The 21,440-nt window shown below is 37.9% G+C and overlaps 1 long non-coding RNA gene across 9 annotated transcripts in view; it reads right to left on the reverse strand.

Annotated features, from left to right (window-relative positions):
* The window catches only part of LOC110110617, a 30,622-nt gene that overhangs the window by 8,239 nt on the left and 943 nt on the right, over positions 1-21,440 (reverse strand). The gene's annotated exons all lie outside the window — the stretch shown is intronic.

Genomic DNA, 21,440 nt, shown 5'->3' on the forward strand with positions numbered 1-21,440 from the left:
GAGATTTGAGAGATTTATGTCAGACCGACCACTGGACCGGCTCAGTTATATCGAAGGAGGAACAAGAGTTCCGCCCCCGTGAATGCCCCTAATAACCGATTTGAATGAAGGATTTAATATGGTTTAGGAGGAAAAATTCAAAGGAGGGGTTGTTTAGGGATTTCACTTTTGATTGTATGCTTTAAGGAGAAAATTTTATGAGAGTTGGGGAATTGTGTATTTGCTGAAATTTGGAGAGTTGTTTGGGCTGGCGGCTAAAGATTGGGAGAGCGGATCCTCCTCTCCAATTGAGGATCTATTGTATTTTGTTTGTTTCTTCCATATATCATCAATTAAAAAGAGTTTTCTCTTATTATTTTTCTTGGAGATTGAAGATATAGGAGTAATAAGGATTTAGTTCAAGTGAAGTGTATTAAGGATGAAGATCAAAAAGTACTTTTCTTAGAGGATGATATTCAACAAAGGTAGATGAGATATTTTGCTAAACTTTTAAATGAATATTGTGAAAATACGATTAACTGCAGTGACCTTAGCACCCTAAATGAAAATAAAGATTTCTGTTTTTATCATCAAAACTCTAATTTACACAAGGCTCATGGGGTTCAATAGGTTGTGCAGAAATGAGCAAGTACTTTTTAGTATTGTGTGATGTGAAATGAGAAAGTGCTTAATGGTTTGATTGGTTGGAGAAGTGATTAATAGATTGATGGAGATTTGAGAGATTTATGTCAGACCGACCACTGGACCGGCTCAGTTATATCGAAGGAGACTTGTATTTTACCAGTTGATGCAAGAAAAATAGCAAAGATACAATTGATTCTCAATTCGAGAGGAGGATCGATCTCTCCCAAATCTCTAGACGCCGCTAGAGCCCAAAGAAATCCTAAATCTACGAGATCTCAAATTTCAGCCAAATTCAAGATGCTCAAACCCTAGAAAAAACAACTATTTAATGCATACAAATCAAAAGGAATTCCCTAAACAGTCCCTACATTCAAATTTCCCTCTTAACTCCCCAAAATTTCTTTCCTATTTGGCTCCCGCACGCCGTGCGGCTCGCTCGGCATCTCAGCAGGCGGAAGTTTCTTCCGCCCTGTTCGTGCCTGAGCCGGTCTCGCCTGGACCGGCTGGACCGGTCCAGTGGACCGGTCTAACAGCATTTATCCGTGTGATCTTAGAAATAAGTGGTTCTCACCGAACCACATAAAATCTTTATATTCTTTTTCAATTATTTTTCTTGTAGATTATTTTTTTCATTCTCATGATCATCATTGTTCTTGAGCATGTTTTCTCCACCACATGTTGAGATAAGCAGATGGTGACAAAAGGCATATGAGTTATAATTATGATGCAATAAAGAAAGTTAATGATGTAATTAGTGGTGCATTTAGAGAAGATGAAAAGCAATATGAGCAAGTCTTCTACATCAACAATGAGAGACGGAGGTGTCAACTCTAATGACAATTACATCAAGCTTGCTATTATCTTGAACTAACATTTTTTTACAAAAATAATTCCAAAATATAATTAGATAGACAATTGATGAAAAGCTTATGTGCAGTTATTGGCAAATTAGTGGAAAGCCAACAGAGAGAATAGTTATAAATCAAGAACACTATTTATAACCATACTTAATGTTATATTGATAATTAAGTTTGTCATTTGCAATAAATATAAGAAATACCTAGGTATAATTAATTGAAACTTTGTATAATTTTGAACGTTTTCTTAATTAAACTGTTTTTTGTTGTCCGAGACATTATAATTTTAAAATAATAGAATGGTGGGAGATGTATGATGCATCAAGCCTAGCTTTATAAAAATTAGGTTACTAAGATCTTATGATTGACTTGTAGAGTTGTTGGGTATAAGAGAAACAATAATGTCTTCGAGCAAGTTAATGATTTATTAATTTTAAATAATTCACACATTTAATGCATTTACAGATCCACAGGAAGAAAAAAAATCAATTGGATCAAAAGCATTTAAATGTGATATATCATAAAAAAAAATTTGACCGGGCATGAATCTCGAGGCAAATTCTGATTGGAAACTTTCAAAATTAAATCCAGAGCCATCTAAACTTTCATTTCAGCAAACTTATAGTCGAATTGAACATCTCAAAAAGATGAACCCAATGCACCAATTAGTGGCCTTTAGGTGAATCTAAGCTAGTGTTTAGGCGCTGTCCACACTCTAGAAACCTTCCAAAACACTTAGACAACTTAGGTTTTTGTTGTAGCTCGCTGTCCTGATCATTCCTGCATCATTTAGAGGCATTAGGAGCATATCATCTTAGTGTCTAGGTGATGTCCCTTACCCTGTTACCTCCCCTAACATCCCCTAACACCTACCCATGGATACGGAACATATTCAGGCAACTTTAGACCTCATTGTAGGTCAACTTGGGACGGTTTCTCGGCAAATTAGGAACACCCAAACTGACTTAGCCGACTTCAGATACTAAACGGGTGAGCTACTTGATAACATTGAGCGTCTAGGAAACCCTGCAATTTACACCCCATCTAGACCGCATTCACCTTATGGTGATGAAACCCGGACAGATTATGGACCACCTCGGAATCACTATCGTCATAACCTTAGACCCAATCAGGACCACATAGGACATGAACCCACTTGGAGAGATAACGACACTCAATTGCTTAAAAACATTCGAGTAGACACCCCTTCCTATGATAGTACCCTCGACCCACAAGTCTTCTTGGATTGGCTCAAAGGGTTGGATAGTTATTTCAAATGGTATAGCATCTCGGAAGCTAAGAAAGTTAGGTTCGCCGAGATGAAACTCACAGGTCGAGCTAACCAATACTGGACAAGCCTGGAAAACATGCGCAAAGCTCGAGGTGAGCACCCCATCACCGACTAGCGAACTATGAAGCAAGAGCTCAAGAGAAAATCTCTCTCCCCCCCCCCTCTCTTATACTACCCCAAGCTCTAATAAATAGATGGAATAGACTGAACCAAGGGAGTAGACCTGTTAAAGATTATATCTCCACCTTTGAAGATCTCCGAAACGAGCTTTTTGCTAGAGGAGTTGACACTTTGGAAGCAACCTGCAGTTTAGTGCTTGACCTCGAAGTATCTAGGACCCATTCCCATTCTAAACATCTAGATTCCAGCCCAACTCCGTATAGAGCTTCCTCCAGTCAACCCCAAAACCGACCCGCTAGCCCTATGATTAACCGACCGACTGCCAGTCAACCCCAACCTCGTCCTAACTCTAAAGGTAAAACCCCTGAACGTGACACTCCCAAAGCAACATATGGAACTAAATGTTATAGGTGTCATGACTATGGGCATATTGCCTCGCAATGCTCTAGTCCCTACAAGGTGATCATAATCGAAGAGGTTGAAGAAGAAGAGAAAGAACCTGAGACTGACTTGACCCATCATGTTGACGATGAAGAAGACTTCTTCTACGAAGAAAACCCTATTGATCTGCAAGTCGTTAGGTGTGCCTTGTCCCAACCCAAACCCAGTGAAGATTGGCAAAGGACTTCAATTTTCCACACCTTTACTAAGATAGGAGACAAGAACTGTAAAGTCATCATCGACAGTGGAAGTTGTATCAACGCTATTTCTTTCGCCATGATATCCAAACTTAGCTTAAAAACGGCACCCCACCCAAACCCGTATAAGGTCTGCTTGGATTAATTCGACTACCATAGAAATAAAGGATAGGAGACTTATTCCCATAGAGTTTGTCGGATATCAAGAGAAGATTTTGTGCGATGTTTTGACTATGAATGTGGGTCAGATTATCCTCAGTCGCCCGTGGTTATTTGACAATGATGTCTATATTTATGAGAGGACCAACAACAGCGTGTTTGAGCATAACGGCAAGAAAATCAAGCTTGTCCACTCTAACTGAAACCCCATAAGACCGAAGTCAAACCTACTCCTGTTAAACCTAACAAAAGGTTGCACCTTTTGACTGCAAAGAAAGTAGAAGTTGAGTTTAACCAAGGAGCCCCCATGTACGCCCTAGTGGCCCGTGAAACAAATGAGGAACTAGGAGAGCCCATCCCGGAAGAGGTCCAACTACTCCTTGAGACCTTTGCCGATGTTTTTCCTGAGGATCTTCCAAACCAGTTACTCCCTCTGCGAGACATCCAGCACGCTATAGACCTAGTATCCGGAGCCTCACTGCCTAACCTTCCCCACTACTGTATGAACCTGGGGGAGCACGCCAAGTTAAAAGAGCAAGTCGATGATCTGCTCCAAAAGGGATTTATCAAAGAAAGCTTAAGCCCATGTGTTGTCCCAGCACTCCTGACTCCCAAAAAGGATGGCTCCTGGATGATGTGTGTTAATAGCCACGCTATCAACAAGATTACTATCAACTTTTCCATTCCTCGCTTTGATGACATGTTGGACATGATGACCAAAGCAACTCTCTTTTCTAAGATCGATCTTAAGAGCGATTATCATCAAATCAGAATCCGCCCAGGGGACGAATAGAAAATGACATTTAAAACTAAAAATGGGTTGTACGAATGGATGGTTATGTCATTTGGCGTTAGTAACACTCCTAGTATGTTCATGAGAATTATGACTCAAGTTTTGCGCCCGCTGTTAGGAAACTTCGTTGTGATCTATTTTGATGACATTTTGATCTACAGTAGTTCGGCGGATCAACATCTTGATCATCTAAGACAAGTCTGTGAGATTCTGAGAAAATAGCAATTGTATGCAAACCCTAAGAATTGTATGTTCCTCACCGATCGTGTCACTTTTCTCGAATTTATCAATCCTCTCAAGGAATATTAGCTGACCCCAAGAAAGTTTGAGCAATTAACGAGTGGCCTGAACCAAAAAATATCAAAGATGTTCGGAGTTTTCATGGATTGGCCACCTTTTATCGAAGGTTTATTAAGAATTTCAGCACGATCGTGGCACCCATAATTAACTGCTTAAAGAAGGGAGAATTCCATTGGACCTTAGCTACCACTAAAGCATTCGAGGAGATCAAAAAGAGAATGGTCGAGGCCCCAGTTATGCATATTCCTGATTTTTTTTAAGTTTTCGAAGTAACCTATGACGCGTCTAGTATTGGGATAGGAGTTTTGTTGCAATAGGGACACCCTGTTGCCTATTTTAGCGAGAAGTTGAATGATAACAGACAACGGTACTCGACCTACGATAAGGAGTTTTACGTGATCATTCAATCCCTTAGGTATTGGAGACACTACTTGCTGCCGTAAGAATTCGTTATATTTTCAGACCACGAGGCTTTGCGCTACATCAATTCGCAAAAGAAACTGATCGTTGGGTTGAATTCCTGCAAGAATACACTTATATAATTAGGCACAAAGCAGGATCAGAAAATAAGGCTACTGATGCACTAAGCCGTCGGATGATGATTACTCGTGAAATGAGGACTGAAGTGATAGGTTTTGAGCGACTTAAGGAAGACTATTTGGCCTGCCCTGACTTTAAGGAAACATATTCTGCTTTATCGTCTAGAGGTGAACGGATTGTAGATGACTTCATATTGGAAGACGGTTACTTATTTAAATCTCAGAAACTATGTATTCTCAATACATCACTTCGAGAATTCCTCATTTGGGAATTACATGCTGGATGTTTAGGTGGATATTTTGGGCAAACAAAAATCATTGCTGCTGTTGAGCATAGATTCTTTTGGCCCAATTTGAAGCGAGATGTTAGTAGGTTGGTCAAGAGATGTCATACTTGTCAGCTAGCTAAGCAAAGAAAACAGAATAATGATCTCTACACGCCCCTTCCTGTACCCAACTGTCATTGGCAGGACGTTAGCATGGATTTTGTTTTAGGTTTACTCAAGATAGTTAAAAAACATGACTCCATGTGTGTGGTTGTGGATAGATTTTCTAAGATGGCGCACTTCCTCCCGTGCTCCAAAACGTTTGACGCTTCTAGGATCGTCAAATTGTATTTCGATGAAATTGTCAAGCTTCATGGTTTACCTAAAACCATTGTGTCGGATCGAGATGTAAAATTCAATAGTTATTTTTTGGAAGACGTTGTGGTTCAAAATGGGCACTAAACTACAATTCTCCACCGCTTTCCACCCTCAGACGGATGGTCAGATGGAAGTCGTAAACAGAAGCCTGGGTAACCTCCTTAGGACCTTGATAGGTGAACACATTAGAGATTGGGATTCTAAGTTGCCCATTGTCGAGTTTGCCTACAACAATTCCGTTAACCGAACCACGGGTCTGAGTCCAGCTGAAATTATGTATGGATACCAACCTAGGCAACCAATAGATTTAATCCCCATGGGTCCTAAGTTTAGAACATTTGAGTCTGCATCTGCATTTGCATCACATCTACAAGAATTGCATAAGGAAATCAACAAAAAGATTGAACAAAACAATGCTAACTATAAACTTAATGCAGACCTCAAGAAATGATTTAAAGAATTTGAAGTTGGAGACTTTGTAAAGGTTCGGATTCGTCCGGAGCGGTTCCCGATAAGAAATTACATACGATAAGAGCAGGGCCTTTCAAAATAACATTCAAAATAAATAGTAATACTTATGTGCTAGACCTTCCTGAGGGTTTTAACATTAATCCTACGTTTAACATCAAAGATCTTGTAGCCTTTGAGGGTCCAGAGTTTAACCCCACTAGTCCACTACATACTGAGCCTTGTGTGACCCTACCTGGTGAGAACCCCATCCTACCTCCACTTCCAAACCTTCCCACTTTATCCACTGCGGAGAAGATTGAGACAATACTTAGCGATGAAATTATTTCCACTAAAGACAGTGGTCGCCAAAGGTATCTAGTTCCATGGGCAGGAAAATCAGAGACTAAGAACACGTGGATTGATCGGGATGAGCTGCAGAGGTTGGACCCTAATCTATTGGAGTGGTACGAGAGTTCCAGGGATGCTTACTCGACAGGGTCGAGCTTTCTCCCACCTAGGGAGAATGACGAGGACATCAATCAGAGATTTCGACATGTGTATCGTCGATGTAGTCGAGGATCAACGGCTACGATTCAAAGTCTATATTTTTTATGTATTTTTGTTTTATGTTTTATGTTGCATTTGAATTTTCTCATTTTACCCCTATGGAGAATTGAGTCTATGTTGTAGCCCGAGGGCACTTTAGTCTTTTCTGTTTTCTTTCAATTGGGTCTATTTATATGAGGCCTCTTGCATTGTAATGGATGATGATTATTAAGTAAAAATTTCAGATTTTTCTTTGTCTCAAGTTATGAGCTCTTGAGGGGAGAGAACCCTAGGAGAGGGATATGCAATACCCGACAGCCACCGGTGGATTCCGAGCTCTCGGTTAGTCTTTTGATTTATCTACTTAACTCCTCTTTCTCCTCCCTACCACCAACCTTCCCCTTAGTTTCCCCCCATACCCGAACCCCTCCCAAAACCCCTTACCGCCGGCCTCCATTAGCTCCCTTGCCGCCGGCCTCCTATCAAGACCAGCGGCCAACCACCATCCCGCCCCCCCCTTCCCCTTTAATGCCCACATAAGCCGCCTGCCCCCATTGCCTTGTTGGATAAAATTTGAAATTCAAATTAATCTCTTCCCCCACCTTTGGAAATCTGAATTTAATTTCAAATTACTAAATCCCACCCTTCCCCCCCTCTACCCAATCGATGGCCTCTCTCTCCACCGCCACCTCCTCTCCCTCTTCTCCCCACTTGTACTCTCTCATCTCTCATGGAAAGCATGTATGGCCAATCCTTAAGTCATTCACGGCCTTGCTTACAACGCCCAAGGAGAGATCGACGTTCTCCGCTCTCCTTTCTACGAGTCAGATTGGGAGTACGACGATTCGGTGGAAAGTGACGTCAATCGAATCATCTATTGCCTCGCTGAGACGATTGAACTCCAACAACCTAGAGTACAGTGGGTTCTCACCGGACGACCACACGTTCTTCCAGCTCCACATAAAAACTCTAGTGTCTCTTATGAATCTTATTATTTATCTATCTGTGTGTTACATCTTCATATAAAGTTAGGGCGTTAAACTTTATATTTCTCTATCGCCGTGAATATTCTAGGTCGCAACAAAATGATTTATATTTCATCAACTACTATCAAATTTTCAACATATTCAATTTGAGAGATGTTATTAATTCAATTAATTTAGATGTTGTGAGGGTTTAATTTGGAAAAATGGACGATAATGATAAGGAATGTGTTGTGATGACAATTTAACTTGGAGATCAATTTAATATGAAATCAAGAGAAGTTCATCAAAGTTAGTTGATGGATCAACGAAGCCTATGGGACCCACTAGCAGGGACGACAGGCAAGGTGTTAAATTCAAGTCGTCCCACGACTAGGACGGAGATCTGTGGGAGGCTCATTTAGATCATGTCGATCTCTTTCCATATTTCGGTGGTTGATTTAGGAAGTATTATATTAGGGCAATTATGTCACACTCTAGAATCTATATTGAAAAAATTATATTTATCTTTCATTTTAACCATCTAGAGCTTACTAATGAACAGTAGAAAGAAACATGATAGCATTTTTATCTCGTTCGGAGCCTTATATCATAAGATCCTTATCTTTTCCTAAAAACATATAAAATCACGTAATTAGCATATAACTCAACAAGTAACTAAAATCTAATAACTGAAATTAAGGCAAGATAAAATAGAATAATATGTTATAAATCATGTAATAAATATATGCATCAATGTTTATAATGATTATATGTATCAATTTATTCATATATAGTTTATCACATCTCAATCAATTACATCATCAAATAGTTTATAACAGTCAGTAATATTAATACCAGAAAAATATTAGTATAATGATCAATAACGTTAAATAGTGTTAATGACAGAAAATAATATTAGTGTCAGTCACAATATCAGTATAGTGTTCGTAACAATGTTTGTATCAGTATTTAGATATTCAATGAGTGTATCTTAAGAATATCTTTCTCCACTTATGACTCTCAATCAATCGCCCCTTATAACTCCCAATTAATGTACTCTTTATAACTCCCCTTGAATCAAATGAATCAGTCGTCCCGACTTCTTATAACTCCTCAATCAATCTCCAGCTCCTTATGACCCCCAATCAAGAAATCACATGGATCAATAGGGTATCACGTAGAGTTATCATATCATGTATATGACATCATTCAGTACTTCACTTAAAATACAATAAAATCATATTAAATTTTTCAGAATGATCAAATCTATAATATATCCAAACTTGTACAATGAGAGCTTATGAAATCAAGAGATAATGTATTTTTAACAGATTTAGAAGAGATAAAATCTGTAGAAATCAAAATTATTGAAAACATAAGTAAGAGATTAGTCACTTATATAATAAATTGAATAAAATTTATAATATGAATGACTGACAAATATGATCCAAAGGCCTTTATCCCTCCTTTCTCTTCTTCCCCTCTTTTAATTTCTTCCTAGTGAAGCAACCAAGTGAGGGAGTAGGTATATATATACATATACTATTCATAGCCTGACACCGCAGCACTCATCAGATCAGCATCAAAATGCTCAACTTAAAAAATTTTATATTTAAAAAAAAAATTATTTCACATATTTGAGTTATTATAAATTGTGCATGATTATGTAATTTATTTGTTTCTTTATTAGCTATCATGAATATATCTATAAATAGGGATATATTTGTGCAATAAAGTTAAGCTTTTTCCTTCTCAAAATCTTGTAATTTAACATAGTATAAAAGCCTCCGCCAGACTTCATTATCGTTGCCAAAATATTTGTGCGTATAGAGGGAACGAGACTTGCTTTTTTGATTCCTAGATATACGAAGGAAGTGAAGAGCAAGAGGCATTCATTGCTGTTGGAGATTGAACAAGAATCGAGCGGTTTATCGTGCTTGTGCCTGCAGCCAAAAGAAGCGAAGACGAGAGTCTCAGCGCATCCGTCCAACCCGAGCAAGATAGTAGAGAAGAAGTTTTTCAGTTCTTCCTGCTTCGTGCACTCAAAGGAGTGATAAGCCGAGAGCAAGGGAAATCGAAGGTTGAAGTTACTTGCGTGCAACCGATCCAGAGCAGTTGAGCGTTCCTAGCTTCTGTGCTCGGGATCATGCATCTGGAACGACGGCTTTAGCAGCATCCAAAGAAGGATTGAGCATTTCGCATATGTGCACAGGATGGGATTGTGTCAGGAATTGCTGCATCCAGAAGAAGATCAGGCTCGATCTTCATTCTTGTGCACGCCTGTACAGGGTCAATCGATCGTTTCAGGTGGAGTCGGACTGCTGATTTGCATTAGGCCGAAGGTTGGCTCCCTCGGATCCTAGACTTTCATAGCTGTCCTGCTTAATATAGCCTTCATCGCTATACTTTATCGCCGCAATGTCTGAAATTAATTCTTCATAAAGCTTTTGACTTAATGGAGGATTCTATGGTACACCAAGGAAGAGGAGATCTTCAAAGTATGCAATATTTCTATCGCTTAAATGGGAAGAACTACTTGAAGTGATCCCAATTTGTAAAGACCTACTTGAAAGGGAAAGGAAAGATGAATCACCTTCTTGGAGTGGGACTAAAAGAAAGATATTCTAATTTTTTTGCATGGGATAAAGTTGACTCCATGATTATGTCATGGTTATGGAATTTCATAACTCCAAAAAATTAGTGATACTTTTATGCTCCAATCTACTGCAAATGACACATGGGATGTCGTCAGACAAACCTTCTTAAAAGCTATGGATGCTGCCCAAATCTTCGAAATTAAGGTCAACACAGGAAGAACAAAATAAGGAAGTAAGACTGTAATGGAATATGTCACTCTTCTTCATAACTTGTGGAAATAACTTGATCACTACAGATACATAGAGACCAAGTATCCGGATATGAAAATTTTATTGAGAGAGATAAAGTGTATGACTTCCTTGCATGACTAAATGCAAAGTTTGATCAGGTTAGAGTACATATCTTCGGCAAAGAGGAGACACCATTAAATGAGATCATCTCTTTTATTCGCACTGAAGAAAGCCATCGAGGGGTAATGTTGGAGCCAAAGACAATTAAAGGTTCAACAATGATGACAACCAAAGAGGTACCATAGAAGGAAAAAGGTAAGAATTTCTCAAAATAAAGACAAAGACTTCATTTGGTGCAGCAATTGCAAGAAATCAAGACATACAAAGGACATGCTGGAAGATACATGAACAAACCCCCAATAAAGATTGGAATCAAAGAAGTAGACAAAAAAGCACATCACAAGTTAACACTACAACAAGTCAACCCACCCCAAAAATGCAGTCCAATTTCAAAGAGATCAATAAAGAAGATATTGATAAGTTAAAACAACTCCTCGTATCCCTCTAAAAATCACTTGCATCTTCTTCTTTTGTACTTTCAGGTAAGTCTCCAAAATTCACTGGATTAAATGCCTATAGAAATCATTTGAAAGATTTATAAATCATTGACTCAGGAGCCACAGATCACATGACATGCTCCACTACCCATTTCATCAATAATACTCCTTGTCCAAGTGATAAGAAAATCATCACTATTAATGGTTCTCTTACCACTGTAATAGGCCAAAGAGACATACCATTATCTTCCTCTCTTACTCTAACAAAAGTGCTCTACGTACCTCAATTATCCACAAAACTAATCTCCATACAAAAACTTACTAGTGACCATAATTACCTAGTATTATTTAACCCTACTTGTTGCTTATTTCAGAACCATGGATCGGGGAGGAAGATTGAACTTGCTAAGAAGAGAGATGAACTAAATTAACTGGAAAGAGATGAACAAATCTAATAATATTAATAATGGCTATTCCATACCATCCCTATTTAATAAAAAAACCTACTATTTGGCTTCATCATTTTAGATTAAGACATCCATCATTTGATCTTAAAAAATATGTATGAAAAACATTTTTATAAGTTGAAAAATGAATATTATCATTGCGAAACCTGTGAGTTAGCTAAACAAGAACGAGTTTCTTTTCCAAATAAAAATGAGAGATATGATACCCCCTTCTGTTTTATTCATAATGATATATGGGGACCCTAAAAAAATTTAACATCTATGGGGCCCACTGGTTTATATCCTTTATTGATAATTACACTCTAGTCTCCTGGATCTTTCTCCTCAAAAATAAATCCGATGTTAGAACTATTCTCCCTATTTTTTAAACCATGATCCAGAATCAATTCGAGATAAAAATAAAAGATTTCCTTTCGACAGTGCTAAAGATTACTTTAACTAAACCCTATCCTCGTACTTTCAAAAAGAATGTATCATTCATGAATCTTCCTCGGTTCACACCCCATAATGAAACGAGGTAGCATAAAAGAAAAAATGTCACCTTCTAGCCTCCACCCGTGCATTCCTATTCCACCACAATGTACTAAAATCTTACTAAGAAGAAGTCTTTCTAACTGTCACATATCTCATAAACCAACTATCTTCAAAAATATTGGGACTAAAACACCAATGAATATTTTATCCTGAATTTCAAACCCATAATAAACTAACACACATAATTTTTAGGTGCACTACTTATGTTCACATTCACAATAAAAGTAGAGATAAATTAGATCCAAAAGAGCACTTAAATGTATCTTTGTTGGATATACATCCACCCAAAAAGGTTATAAGTATTATCATCACTCTACTAAGAAAACCCATGTATTTGTTAGCATTACTTTTGATGAACAAAAAAATTATTTCACAAAACTTCATCTTCAAGGGAGACTAAAACTGAGGAAGATAAGGAAAGTGAGCTTGTCTCTCTTGACCTTCCAACTCCACCTCAAACCAATTCACCTAAACCTGAAAACAAAATTAGGGAAACTAAGGACAAAACTATTATTGATAACAAGAGGTTTGAGAAAGTGTATTCCAAGCCTACAAATCCAAACTATGTTCTATAGCATATATAAGAATCTGAATTGCCTCCTTAAATTAAGGTAAACACAACTTCACTAAAAAAACCTCCATTATACCCCCATAATCAACTTTATATCATTAAATAACTTCACACATTCACGCAAAAAATTTTCTGATTATACTAAATGATATTCATATTCTTAATGATATTTCAATGATATTTCTGAGGCCTTATCAGATGAAAATTAGAAAAATATCATTAAAGATGAAATGCAAGCCTTCAAGCAGAACAATACTTGGGAAATCATCGACCTACCAATAGGAAAAAAAACAGTCGATTGCAAATAAATGTTATATGTGAAATACAACGTTGATGATATACTAAAAAGGTATAAGACAACGTTTTAAAAGGCGAAATTGGGAATCGAGGCGTTTTGGCTAAGCGAGGCGAGGTGTAAGCCTCGAGGAGGATCGAGGCGTAAGCCTCAAAAATTATAAAAAATAAAGCAATTTAAAATTATGAATAATGACAAAAGTGTCAAAAAATAACAAAATATTACGTCAATTGTCAATTTGATAATTTGTTCTAAGATAACATTAATATATTACTGGAAAAGAAGATTTAAAATAAACTCACTTAAAATAGGTAAGCAATTTAATTTGATGATTTTACCTCATCAGGTACTTTTGCACATGGTCCCACATTGACATGAGTACAGGCTAGATGATCCTTCAACCTCTTAACGCCACCAGTTATGCGTTTCTCACAGAAATTATATTTCATGTAAACATATCCCTTCTTTGCACCTTCGCCAGACACTTCAACTTGAGTTCCATATTTTCATGCAGGATCTTTCCTTCTTGTACCACTAGTCGTGCTAATAATAGGACATATTTTAACAATTATTTGTACTACGAATAATAAAATAACATGAATACAAAAATGTACCAGTCTGCCGGGGGTCCAAGGGGGCGGCTTCGCCTCTAGTTTGCCTTTCAATTATCATAGGAAGCCCTAATCCTATACGCGAATACACAAACACGAATCGGCTGCGTCGTATTTACATATATACCAAAGAAAAAATTTCGAGGCGGTGACTCATACTGCCTCGAGGCGTTACGCTCTAATGCGTACGCCTTGTGCGAAAAAATCGTAAGCTTCGCTGGATGGTTCGAGGCATAAGCCCTGATACGCATGACTTCCGTCTCGACTTAAGACGCGACTCAATGCGGACGCCTCATCCGCTTTTTTAATGGTTGGTATAAGACAAGATTGGTGGAGAAAATATACACTCATATGTATGACATTGACTACTAAGAAACTTTTGCACATGTGATCAAGATGAACACCATGAGGATCTTGCTCTCACTAATAGCTAATTATAACTGGCATATGAAATAGCTGGATGTCAAAAATGCATTCTTATAAGGGAACTTAGAGTAAGAAAAATTTATGGAGATTCCACCAAGATTTAAGGAGAAATCTAAGGATGATAAAGTGTGTAGATTAAAAAAAAGCTCTATATGGCTAAAGCAGTTATCTAGAGCTTAGTTTGGAAGATTCTTAAAAGTCATGCTACTTAATGGTTATCGACAGAGCCAAGGGGACCATGCATTATTCGTTAAGTATTCAGACTTATGGGAAGTCACAAATTTATTAATTTATGTAGATTTCATCTTGACTGGGAATGATGAAAATAAGAAAGTGATTTTAGGGTTTAGGAAGCCCTAATCCTATACGCGAATACACAAACACGAATCGGCTGCGTCGTATTTACATATATACCAAAGAAAAAATTTCGAGGCGGTGCCTCATACTGCCGCGAGGCGTTACGCTCTAATGCGTACGCCTTGTGCGAAAAAATCGTAAGCTTCGCTGGATGGTTCGAGGCATAAGCCCTGATACGCATGACTTCCGTCTCGACTTAAGACGCGACTCAATGCGGACGCCTCATCCGCTTTTTTAATGGTTGGTATAAGACAAGATTGGTGGAGAAAATATACACTCATATGTATGACATTGACTACTAAGAAACTTTTGCACATGTGATCAAGATGAACACCATGAGGATCTTGCTCTCACTAATAGCTAATTATAACTGGCATATGAAATAGCTGGATGTCAAAAATGCATTCTTATAAGAGAACTTAGAGTAAGAAAAATTTATGGAGATCCCACCAGGATTTAAGGAGAAATCTAAGGATGATAAAGTGTGTAGATTAAAAAAAAGCTCTATATGGCTAAAGCAGTTATCTAGAGCTTAGTTTGGAAGATTCTTAAAAGTCATGCTACTTAATGGTTATCGACAGAGCCAAGGGGACCATGCATTATTCGTTAAGTATTCAGACTTATGGGAAGTCACAAATTTATTAATTTATGTAGATTTCATCTTGACTGGGAATGATGAAAATAAGAAAGTGATTTTAAGGAAATATCTTGCAAAGAATTTGAGATTAAAGATCTTGATAGATTAAAATATTTCCTTGGAATTGAAGTATTTCACTCCAACAAAGGAATTTTAATTTCACAACAAAAATACATTAATGATGTTCTTAAAGAAATAGGTAAACTAGCTTGTAAATTAACACCCGCACCAATAGAATCAAATCTCAAATTAGAAGAAGCTAAAGAAGATCCAAATATTGATAAGGAAGCTTACTAGAGACTTGTGAGGTAATTGATCTATCTTTTCCATACCAGACTAAATATAGTGTTTGTGTAAGCATGGTCAGCCAGTTCATGCAAAATCCAAAGCAGACTCACATGCAAGCTGTAGATAGAATATTACACTATCATACGGGGAACCCATATAAAGGAATTTTCTTAAGAAGAGACGATGGAATAACCCCAAAAGCATATACTAATGCAGATTACACAAGATCATCAGTAGATAAACGATCTACCTCATGATAATACACATTCCTTTGAAGGGGATCCAAAGGAGAATAAATCCATATTTAATTACTTACTATAGGAAATCAAAATTGGGAGGGAACTATGAAAGTTTATTTAGGGAAAGGGGGGTTGATTTGAATTTAGATTTGGGAGGGAATTAGAAAAGATTTATTCAATGAAATAGGGCTGATTTGAATTGAGATTTGGGAGGAAATTAGGAAAGATTTATTTAAAGAAAGGGAGTTGTTTTGAATAAAGATTTGGGAGAGAATTATGAAGGCTTATATAGGGCTAATTAGGTTGTTTAATTTTCATTATGAGATTATTTGTGTTTGTTGAAGATTGTTTTGGAGTTATTCCTAGCAGCGCCTAGGGTTTGTGGAGAGCTGGTCTACCTCTCGAATAGTATATCAACTTATATCTTGATTTGTTATACTGAAATAACAACTTTTTTCCTTGATTTATGCTACGTTTTCTCTTCATTCTTACTATTTCGCTGTGTAGTGGTCATAATCTTATCAAATTGGTACCATAGCACTTTTTTGGACTTATGACAACTAAGAAAGGGGATGTTTTTGAAGAGAAACTAGAAGGAAAAGTTAGCCAACTTAAATCAGAAGTTGAGTAATGGTTTTCATCCATAGAAGGAAGATTATCTAACCTAGAGGACATGATGAAGAAAATATTGGAGCTTCACACCCAACCGGCAACATCGAAGACGAGAGCACCAACAGGTGGCCAAGGAAGTAGGGAAAACCCAAATATCGGCACCATGAGGGATCATCGAGAAGTAGAAATCTTGGGCGATGGGAAAATATATGCCACCTCTTGAACCGATAACTAAGAGAAATTGTGAGGAAGATACGAGGAGGTATGATTTTGAGGAAGAACATTTCTACAGTGGTAACAATGGAAATAGGAAAGACAGCAGGTAAAAACAAATAGGGAACGGAAGGGTTAGATGCAAAAGCAAATTCTATTCATCTATGTATTCCTCTCTTTTCCAATAACTATATAAGAAAAAAAAGGTCTTTCTAAAAACATGAAAACATAATTAAAAAAAAAACTATCACGTGCATAGTACTAAAATTAGTTATAAGATGGTGGTAGAAAAGTGGAGCCTGTAGTGCCCTCATAAGGCCATGTGTCCAGATAGGCCATGTGTCCACATCAATTTTTATAAAAGGAGGGGAGGTAGAGAACAATGGAGAGATCACAACAACTGCCTCATGGGAGGAGCCAAAGGTGAAGAGGAAGTTGGGGCAAAAAGGATCCGAGAGTGAGAAAGCTAAAGATGCCCGTTTTTAAGGGGGAAGATGCTCATGGGTGGATTTATAGGGTGAAGAGATATTTTAGGGCTGACGAAGGAGGAGAGACTCACGGTGGGGGCTTTATGCTTAAAGGGAAAGGCCTTGTCTTGGTATCAGTGGAGAGACATTAGAGATCCAATCCGATTGTGAAGGGAGTTCCAAGATAGTTTTATTAGAACATTTCCAAACCAGTCGGGAATGAGACTTCTACAAGCAGTTCTTTATTCTAGTTCAGGAAGAAACAATGATGGATTATCAAGAAACATTTGAGTGCATTTATATCTGATTGGGGAGGCTATCTGAGATAGTGTTGGAGGGAAATTTCATGAAGATTCTCAAGTTAGAGATCATGGTCGTTGTCCGGTTATTGAGGGGTTGGGGGAGGCTATGGAGCTAGCCCAGTTGGTGGAGAACAAAAACTCACTTGAGAGAAGAAGCAAGGGCATCAATTTGGGAGCTTCGTATCGGACAACTACTTTTTTGGCACCAAGGGTACAACATGTGCCCATTCATAGAGAAGTACCCAAGGATAGGGGATTGGGAGCACAGCCCAGGGGAAATTTCAAGCTGCTAATTGAGGCAGAGGTTCAAGAGATGTGTGTTAAGGGGCTTTTTTTTTTTTTTGCGATGAGAAGTTTATACCGGGCCAGTGTACTACAAGGACCGTACGCTGCAGATACTTATAGTCTATGATGAGGAGGAGGTGAATGAGGAGGAGCATTTGCACCTATAGATGTGGCAGAGGTCTCCCTAAACTCAGTGGGGTTTACCTCAAATTACACCATGAAGGTGAGGGGACAGATAGGAGGAGCATCATTGTAGTTCTGGTGGATAGTGGGGTGACCCACAATTTCATCTCTAACCAGGTGATGGACTGGTTGGGGCTAAAGCTGGTCGACACTGGTTACTTTGGGGTGATGATGGGAATGGGCAAGGTGGAGAAGAGTAGAGACAGCTGCCCAAGGTCGATGGTGACATTGCAGGAGATCTATATGAGGGAGGATTTCCTTTCTTTGGAGTTGGAGAGCATAGATGTAATTTTGGGCATGAAGTGGTTGCAGCCCCTGGGGGAGACCAAGGTGAACCGGAAGGCATTGATAATGGAATTCATGGTGGGAGGGTGGAAGGTGAGGATCAAGGGGGATCCTAGTCTGTCCAAACCCAGGGTTTCTCTTAAAACTATGGTGAGGGCAATTCAGGATGGACTGAAAAAACTAAGTAAAGAGGATGTACAGAAGATGCCATCGGAGGTTCTAGGGTCGAAAATTGGAATCTAGATTCACTATATGAGGATTGATGTGAAACTCCTGTTTGCTGCAGAAAGAAAGACATGTGATCAAATTTTTAATGGTATCAATGTTCTTAAGGATCGATGCTTTGTTGAAGTAACATAGACTATGTGTTGATGCTTTTTAGTTTAAGGGATGTTATAGCCAAAAGCAAGGGGTCACCAGAGAGGTTGTTTGTGCTTCTAGACATGTATGAACAATGTGCGAGCTTCATCTGAGATTGAAACGATATTTGAAGGAAAAAATTGTTCTAAGACAAGGGATGTTGCTTATAATCTTTCAAGGTGTAGCCCAGACTGCTCAAGAAACTTCTGATGATTTCAAGGAAGCAGTGGAAGAAGATGTAACAAAAACTGGTGTGATGGATGGAACTCTGACTAGCTTTATGATTATGATGAGGACATCTAACCGTCCATGCCTATCCGAGGAGCTGAAGATCGACGGTCGTGATCATCCTACGTTATCTTAAGTTTTTATTTGTAATTTTTATTTTAATTATGGATTTTTTATTTTACCCTTACTTAAGAGTTTAATCTTATGTAAGCCCTAGGGCATGATTGTCTTATTTTAGTTTCTTTTATTTTTTATGCATATATATAGAGGCCCTTGCTAGTGTAATGGTATGATGGAGTTTTAATAAAATTTTATTCTACAGTTTTGTTCTTTGGGAGGACGTTAGTGAAAATCCCATGGAGGGAATTATGGTTTCCACTAGCCACAGGATGGGTCCGAGCTCATGGTTTGAAGCCCCTTGGTGAAGGGCATCATATCACCCGTCAGTCTTCGAAAGAGTCCAAGGCTCGCGGTTCTATCTTTTTTTTTTTATTTGTTTGGTTTTTCCTTATTTCCCTAAACCGCCACCTCCTCAAGCCCTCCACCAAGGCACGATCCTCTCACCTCATCACCTCCACACCATCAGCCTACACCAGCCCCTTTCTTCCTCCTCCCTCCCCTTGGCCAAAATCTACCAAGGCTCCACCCACCCGCAAGCCACCTCCTTCCCTAACCCCACTTCCCTCCAAAAATCCCTCTTTCCTTATTTATGTTGTCATTAATTTGGAAAGATTTTAAATTCAAATTAATCTAATTTGAATTTTAAATCCATCCTCATTAATTACATTAATTTTGGAAACTTCTTTCATTCGATTAATTAATCAATTCTGAAATTGATTGGTTAATTAATCCCTAGCACAAATACATTGAACCTAGACACCCCTATTGCCCCCTCCCTCTTTCTCCCTCCATTCAATTAATTTCCTTCCCCTTATTGCTCCCCAATAAACTCCCATCTCTTAATTTTAAATTTTAAATTTTGAAAGGTTTTTAATCACTTTCTTAATTTAAGATTCTAATTAAAAAATCATTCAATTACCCCATTACCATCTTCTTAATTTAGCCCTATCTTATTTTGAAAAATTCGTAATTCAAATTCAATTAAAATTTTTCCTAAATATCCTACACCTATTTTAGGAAATTCCCCTCAATTAGTGCAAATCTGAATTAAATAATTATATTTGATTTAATTTACTCTATTCAATGTATGTGGACACATACATTGAATGTGGACAATTCTTCATCTCCCCTCTCTTTGACCAGCCCCCATCCATCCCTTATCCAATAAATTAGGAATTTTTAAAAATTCAAATGAACCCCTCCATCGTTCTACATCAGATTAACTATGTGAAATTTTTATTTGATTATCAAACAACTTGGAATGAGTTTTTTCAGGAGTTCGAAAAGGTGGGAGAAGATTAACTTTCCAACTTGCAAATGTTACAATGTGAATTATGCAAGCTCTTCAAAGTAAACTGGACAGTAAATCAAAGCAATATAAAGATCATATGTAGACTTATCTATTCATTATGAATAACATCCACTACATGGTTAGATCCATTTGAAGATCTACGGTTTCTTTTTGTTCAAGGCCAAAGTTCTTATGGTGGTGGTTTTCCTGGGGGAAGTGATGGGGACAACAGTAGCAAAGTTTCAAGGGCAACTATAAAGGAGAAGTTAAATCCTTTCAACATGCAGTTCAAGGTGGGTGATAAAGAATATTTGAAGATTCAACCCTACAGACAGAAGACCCTATCTTGAAGAAGAAATGAAAAGTTATTTTCGCATAATTATAGGCTTATGAGTGTAGAGGATTGGTATCGTGACAAATCGTTAGCAGCTACCCCCTACTTCCACGATACACCCGGTGTTTCATGTGTCCCAGCTAAGGAAAGTCATTGGCGACCACAATCCATTAGCAATGCCATCAATAACCTTGATAGAAAAAATGGAGGTAATCCTGGAGCCAAGAGAAATGAAAGGAGTACGTTCAACAACAGGAGGAGCTAGAGAAGTGTTAATCGATTGGAAGGATTTGTCCGACTATAAAACAACATGGAAACCGTACTGCATGATTCAACAACAATTTTCTTTGTTCCACCTTGAGGACAAGGTGATTCTTTGGGAGGGGAGTAATGATAGACCGATGGAGCCTATGGGCCCCACTAGTAGGGACGGCAGACAAGGAAAGAGGGGGATCCAAAGGGGAAAAAATCCACCTTTAATTACTTACCATAGGAAACTAAAATTGGGAGGGAATTAATAAAATTTATTTAGAGAAAGGGGGCTGATTTGAATTCAGATTTGGGAGGGAATTAGGAAAAATTTATTCAAGAATAACATTAACCTACGAAACACAAGAACTAGTAATAAAGTACAACTAATGACACAATATGACATGCATGGTACATTACTAATACATGAAGAAATAGAACAAACTATCCAATTAACACAATAAATTTGATTATTACAACACAATAAATTCGATTATTACACTCATATTCGGAATGCATAGAAATTTGGGTGACAACTCACAACATCCTCAATCCAATTTTTAAGAAATTAGTCATCCCATGTCATAAAGATAGTTTTGTTGCCCTTGTTTTCTTTGACAGCATCCTGGACTGCAAGGATTGCTTGAGTAGTCATGTTTTCAATGTTGTCTAATTTAACCAAACATTCTGTCATGGTATATGGATAACTTCAGTCAACTGTTTGTCTGTTTCCTTAAACATAATCGCATTCTTATTAACTCGACAAATAGCTTGT

The sequence above is a fragment of the Dendrobium catenatum genome, unplaced genomic scaffold (genome assembly GCF_001605985.2).
Source record: "Dendrobium catenatum unplaced genomic scaffold, ASM160598v2 fragScaff_scaffold_1639, whole genome shotgun sequence".
Taxonomy (NCBI): domain Eukaryota; kingdom Viridiplantae; phylum Streptophyta; class Magnoliopsida; order Asparagales; family Orchidaceae; genus Dendrobium; species Dendrobium catenatum.